This window comes from Vigna umbellata, chromosome 7 (assembly GCF_029865625.1).
Source record: "Vigna umbellata cultivar VRB3 chromosome 7, Vumbellata_1.0, whole genome shotgun sequence".
Classification (NCBI taxonomy): domain Eukaryota; kingdom Viridiplantae; phylum Streptophyta; class Magnoliopsida; order Fabales; family Fabaceae; genus Vigna; species Vigna umbellata.
Genome location: NC_142171.1, coordinates 32,730,650 through 32,736,812, shown reverse-complemented (window position 1 = coordinate 32,736,812; position 6,163 = coordinate 32,730,650). Strand labels below are relative to the sequence as shown.

The following is a 6,163-nucleotide window of genomic DNA, read 5'->3' as shown; positions in this document are numbered from 1 at the left end:
AAAAAGTACCAAAAACGATTTTTAATCGGTTCAAATCAAAGGTATTTCATCACAGAGCAATGTAATCGGATTGAAAGTTAATTTAAACGGTCCAAAAAAGAGAAAACGCACCTGGAAAATCAATGGAGCAGACAGCGTTCGCGGGGAGAAGACGAGCGTAACTGCTCGCGGGTTCGCGTTTACAATATTAATACTGTTATAGACGTCCGCGCCCTCCCAGGACGGACGTCTATAATATTATAAACGTCTGCGCCCTCCCAAGACGGACGTTCAAGTGGCTGACACATGGGGAGTTGAAACGTTCAGTGTTCAGCCTAGTGAACGTCCGCGCCCTCCCAGGACGGACGTCTATTGTAAGATCCTTGAAAAATATTTGTAAGTTAAATACTAGATAAAAAAAAAAAAGAAAAAAAAAGTGAATAGTAAATTGTGAATAGTAAAAGGTGAATAGTAAAAAGTGAATAGTAAAAAAAAAAAAAAAAAATATTTTTGGAAAGGATAAGTGTTCCACGTAGCTTTGAGATCAGAATCTATCAAATTGCAAATAAAAAATTATTTTTGTAATAGTAAAATGAATAAAAAAATGAATAGTTAAAATGAACAGTAAAAAATGAATAGTAAATTTTTTTTGCTATAAATAGCCAAGGGGGGGAGGCTGAAAATTTACACCAAAGAACTTAGAAAATTTTTGAGAGAAGAGAGTTGGAAGAATTTCAAATTTTTGCAAAGGGGATATTCTGGAAGTTTTCAGAGGACGAGGAGATTAAGTCTGTAATAGAGGTAAGGGGAGCTAACTTTGAGTATTTCCTTTTGTATTATCTTGAGTCTTGGATATGCTATATTTTGCTTTTTCTGATCTTATATCTTGAATATGGAGTATTTTGTTTCTGTATGATCTTAAATTTTAAATGAGAGTATGCTTTGTGTTGATATCCAAGTGTGATAGTTGTAAAATGTAATGTTGATTATGTTATGCCACTTGTATGTTATTAGTTGTTTATTTTTTTGTATTTTGGAAGGATTAGAAATTGTCTAACCGGCTCTGCCAGATTCAATTTCTTGTTTCCCCAAACATTCTATTGTTTTCCTTATTTAATTTTATTTTATTTTGGAAGGATTAGAAATTGTCTAACCGGCTCTGCCAGATTCAATTTCTTGTTTCCCCAAACTTTCTATTGCTTCAGTTATTTATTTTATTGCACTTTTGGAAGGATTAGAAGTTGTCTAACCGGCTCTGCCAGATTCAACTTCTTGTTTCCCCAAACTATTTATTGCTTTACTTATTTATTTTATTGCATTTTTGGAAGGATTAGAAGTTGTCTAACCGGCTCTGCCAGATTCAACTTCTTATTTCCCCATACATGTATTGTTCTTGTTATTTAATTATATTGTATTGATGGATGGATTAGAAGTTGTCTAACCGGCTCTGCCAGATTCAACTTCTTGTTTCCCCATGAATTTTTATATTAAGATTATTTTTATGATTGTCAAATATTGTATTCTTCTATGACCATTTATAGTAATGTTTTATTATTGTTAATTGTTTATAATTATCTTGTATGAATTCTATTATGGATGTTTATTGTGATGATTTTATTGAATAAGTTTGTTGGCTGAAATTAATCTTGTTGGAAGGTTTGGAATAAGGGTTATGTAATAGCTTGTATATGGGTATTAAATATATACAGTGTTTGAGGTTGTTGTGAGAGGAAGTAAAATTAGGCATTTTAAGATTTAGAGCATAAGAAAACAAGGTAGATAAATTAAATAAATAAATTGTTAATTATTGAAGGCCTCCCTTTGTTGGTAGGATAGAGGAACCTTAAAAACCTGAGTTGGCACATCCCTAATCATAGAGCAGCCCTGGCCTGGTCCAGTCAGTTGTGACTAGTCATATGTGCTGGCGTCGAAGGTGAGTTTGATGCGTTCAGACATCTGGGTCCTCTCCGGTGACCAATTGGGGTAAAGAAAAATCTCTACTAGGATGAAAATAAAATAAAACAAGTTGATTGTAGATGCATAATATTATCATGGTAAAAATTTCATATATATTTTATTTATCATTACATTGAGCCAGACTTTAATATGTAGTTACTAAGATATGTTGATGTATTTTGGTTGATCCATGATCTTTGTTTGGTGAAAATATGTTGAGTTATACTCGTTATGGGCAAAATGAGTTTATAATATGAAGCATGATATCTGGCAATATGTTTAATTTATCGATACCAAAACGGGTTATTATGAATTCATGATTAAAGAATGAACATGATTAAGTTAGGTGGATAAGAGGGTATGAATTGTTGGTTTCTATGAAATGTTGGAGTGGATATGAGAAATCATTACTTATGAAATGATGTTTACTACCGGGAGTAGTATGTTCGAGTTATACCATGAGGGTTTGGTATGAGCAAAGTAACACCTGAGGTTTATGGAAGCAGGCAGAGAGGGGTCTGACCATAAGGCTTCAGAAAGTAAGACATAGTATGTAAGTGAGGCTTAAGGAAGCAGGCAGAGAGCGGTCTGACCATAAGGCTTCATGAGTAAGCATGGTACACTTGTAAGATTTATGGAAATGAGAAAGATGATTTTGATAATGATGAATTAATGACATCGGAATAATGATATTTTATCAATTGCAGAAATACATGATTTTAATATTTTTGTTACAAGTTTAATGATTTTATGATATGGTTGGCTTACCCTTATTTGTTTGTACTATGATCATATAACTCATGTTATATGTGACTAGATAATGTTGCAGATGCGGTTGAAAAAGCTTAGAGATGAGAGAGATGCGGGGAAAAACTTTCAGGGATTTTTGTAAAAAGAATAAATTTGTATTGGGAAGATTATGTTGTGTAAAATTTATAAGTTGAAATTTCAATGGTGAAGACTATATTGTTTAAAGTTTGTAAGTTTGGTATTGTACTTGGAGTAATTGAAATAAAGTTTGATTGTTTATATGAGATATCAAATTAATTTAGTCTCTACTATCAGTAATACCCTTTAAAATATTCGGGTGTTACATCTATAATATTATAAACGTCCACGCCCTCCCAGGACGGACGTTCAAGTGGCTGACACATGGGGAGTTGAAACGTTCAGTGTTCAGCCTAGTGAACGTCCGTCCTGGGAGGACGGACGTCTATAATGAAGGATTTGTGGTGTTTTTGAAGTTAGATAAAACCCTAGTATTGGCCAAGGTATGAGGAAGCTTACCTTTGTTTGTTTTCTTGTTTATTGTATGATCAATAGAGTTTGTTCTTGATTATCTTGAAAGGTAATGTTGTTTTGGTGCATGTGTATGTATGAGAATATGTTCTGCATGGTGATAGGGTTAAATCATGCTTGTGTTGGGTTTTCCCTATGAATATATGTATGGTTTTATTAGGTTATCCCATGATAGGGTTTGATGCTAAGGGGGGACCAAGTTACGATAATTAAGGGTTTATCATGCAAATATATGTGATAAAGATGGTATGATAATTATATGCAAAATATTGGGCTTGTTTGGGTTGTAATTGGCATGATGATGGGTTTTAGATGATTCAAGTGATGTAATGAATGTATTAGGGTCTGTTCATAAGGGTATGTGAGGCTTGAATGTATGCATGGGGTTTTAGGAGAGTTTTCCACGTGATTTAGGGTTGTTACATGTGTGTTTACATACTTGAATTTTGTTCAGGATGTGTTTTGATTCGACACTAATCAATTATCATTAGTTATAATTGATTATTTGCACATTGATTATGAGTTTGGTTTCGGAAATAATCGAATATTTGAGATGAAAATCGATTATCCTTTCATGTGTGACGTTTCTGGGAATTTTCACTAAGATAACCCATTATCTTAAGTGATAATCGATCATCATAATATGTTTTGTGCAAATATGAACCATTTTGGGAATAATTGATTACCACTTATGATAATTGATTATCCCAATATATTTTGGTTAAAAATGGCGAATTTAAAAAAGAATGGACGTGAATCAAACCTAAGGAGTTATGGAACGTGATGATAATTAAGGAATGAGATTATTAGATATGTTTAAGGTCAAGTTTGACTTATGGTTGAGATTGGAGCATGAGTGAGTGTTAGGACATACCTAATTATGTGATTTATGAGCATGAGAGTGGAGGATAAGTCTACTTGATGTACCTAGTAAATCCTAGTGCTATCTACGGATAAGTGCTTCCGTTTGCCTTGTGTCCATAGGAAGATTTGTTCGGGTATTGAACCTTCCTTGTGTAGGGGTGAAGTTATATTCTTTGTCCTTGTGTGACAGGATTACATGTTCCTCAACTGGATTGTGGGACTACTCGAGCGTATCTTTATAGGGAATCAACAGATTGGGCTATAGAACCAGCTAGAGTTGGTGAGGTAGGGTACATGAGTGTGACTAATTCTTTCCATTATGTTGTTTATGGTACGGTGATGCTCATGGTGTTGTTTATGATTGGGATAGTCATGATGGTGGTGTATCTATGATAATGATCATGGTATGTGATATGGTGATGTTATGTTGATATCGATGTTATTATCAACGAATAATATGTGTAGGATGATCCAATGGTACTATGTAGTCGGGAGTGGAGTGTGTTAACGTGAACTTGCATGGGTAAGACAAATCATGGTTTCCAAGTGTAGCTAGTGTTTTTGATTGGGGTATATGGGTGGCTAGGATTGCATGTTGTATATTAGGGTATGGAAGTATCCAACTTGACTTGTGTGTGATCCTTGTTTTGGGGTTCTTGATTTTGTGAGAGAATCATGCTTGATAAGTTTGGGATATTGTACTAGAGATTCATGGGTGTCCATGAGGGCTGAATGTGGACTATATAATGGATTGTGTTTATGTTAGATAGTCATGTTTGCATTGTTTGTGGTAATGGAAGAATGCATGGCGTTTTGTTGTTACTTACTTGTTGGCCATTGTAATGTTGTTGTTGAATGCATGAGTATTATAATGGTATGTCAGTCGTGGGTGGAAAAGTGGATGGAATCATACATTTAATTCACATGCAGTAGTTGATGTGAGGCTAAGGGGAATAGGATTTCATGTTTGATGTTGTGTGGGGCCCTATATATGTGCATGGTGTGTTATATGTAGGAAATTATGTGGTGGGGCCGTGATTTAAGGAAAAGAGGAAACACATGCATACTATTATATGTATCAACATTACTGACTCATGGAATAAGGTAATAAAAAGTTGACTAAATACTTATCTAATTGTGAATTACAATATTGTTTAACTTCATTATGTTTTTTGTAGATATTTAGTGATTCATCCACATTCGAAGATAACAAGATGGAAAAAATTAGAACCAAGTGGACTTTCTTTCTTTTGAGTGTTAGTGACAACTTGTAGAAATATCTTAGGTTTATACTACTTTACAATCTTATGGAGAGTATTTGTAAAAGTTGTAAAGGTCGTAGATTTATGTATATACAATTTAATGTTTTAAATTTTGTTGAATAACTTAATGTATGAATTGATTTGCTTGGAAATTGTTTGGTCTAATGATATGAATTGTTTGGGATTAATAGATAAATTAAGTGAACAGGAAAAAGGTAAAACAAAATGAATTTTGCATTACATGTCATATAGTAACTTTACTTTGACAAATTTTGCATTACCTATAATAATAAACTAATTGTGACAAATTTTACATTATATGTAACTTTAAATGTACTATAATTGACCCAATTTACGTATTATAACATATCTCCATATATATGTCATAATAAATCTACTTATTATATAGGTTTCAAATACTTGTCATTAAGTTACGCTCAATAACAAGTTATAAATATTTAAATATATAAGATAATATTAATAAATATCACAACTTACCCTTTATATATTAAATTAGCAAATGCAATATTTTATTTATATAATCATATATTTTATTAATATATAATATTAAAAACACTATAACGTAATCAAAATAAATATATTTATTCCTATTTAATCCTATATTATGTTTAATATATGATAATTATAAAAAAAATTATATTATTATTTAATCAAAAGTACTAAGTATATACAGTCACCTTTACAAAAAATTATTTGACATGAGCTTTTCTATTATCGAAAATATGAAAGTGGGAATCTTGATTTTTATTTATGTTAGAAGGTTAAAGGAAACATTTTTATGT

The 6,163-nt window shown here is 32.3% G+C and overlaps 1 long non-coding RNA gene across 1 annotated transcript; it reads left to right on the top strand.

Moving 5' to 3' along the window:
* Nucleotides 1-684: 684 nt before the first annotated feature.
* On the top strand, nt 685-2,964 carry LOC148195760 (uncharacterized). Its single transcript, XR_015780730.1, has 2 exons — nt 685-780; nt 2,753-2,964. It is a non-coding gene; the product is annotated as an uncharacterized LOC148195760 (long non-coding RNA).
* Nucleotides 2,965-6,163: the final 3,199 nt, after the last annotated feature.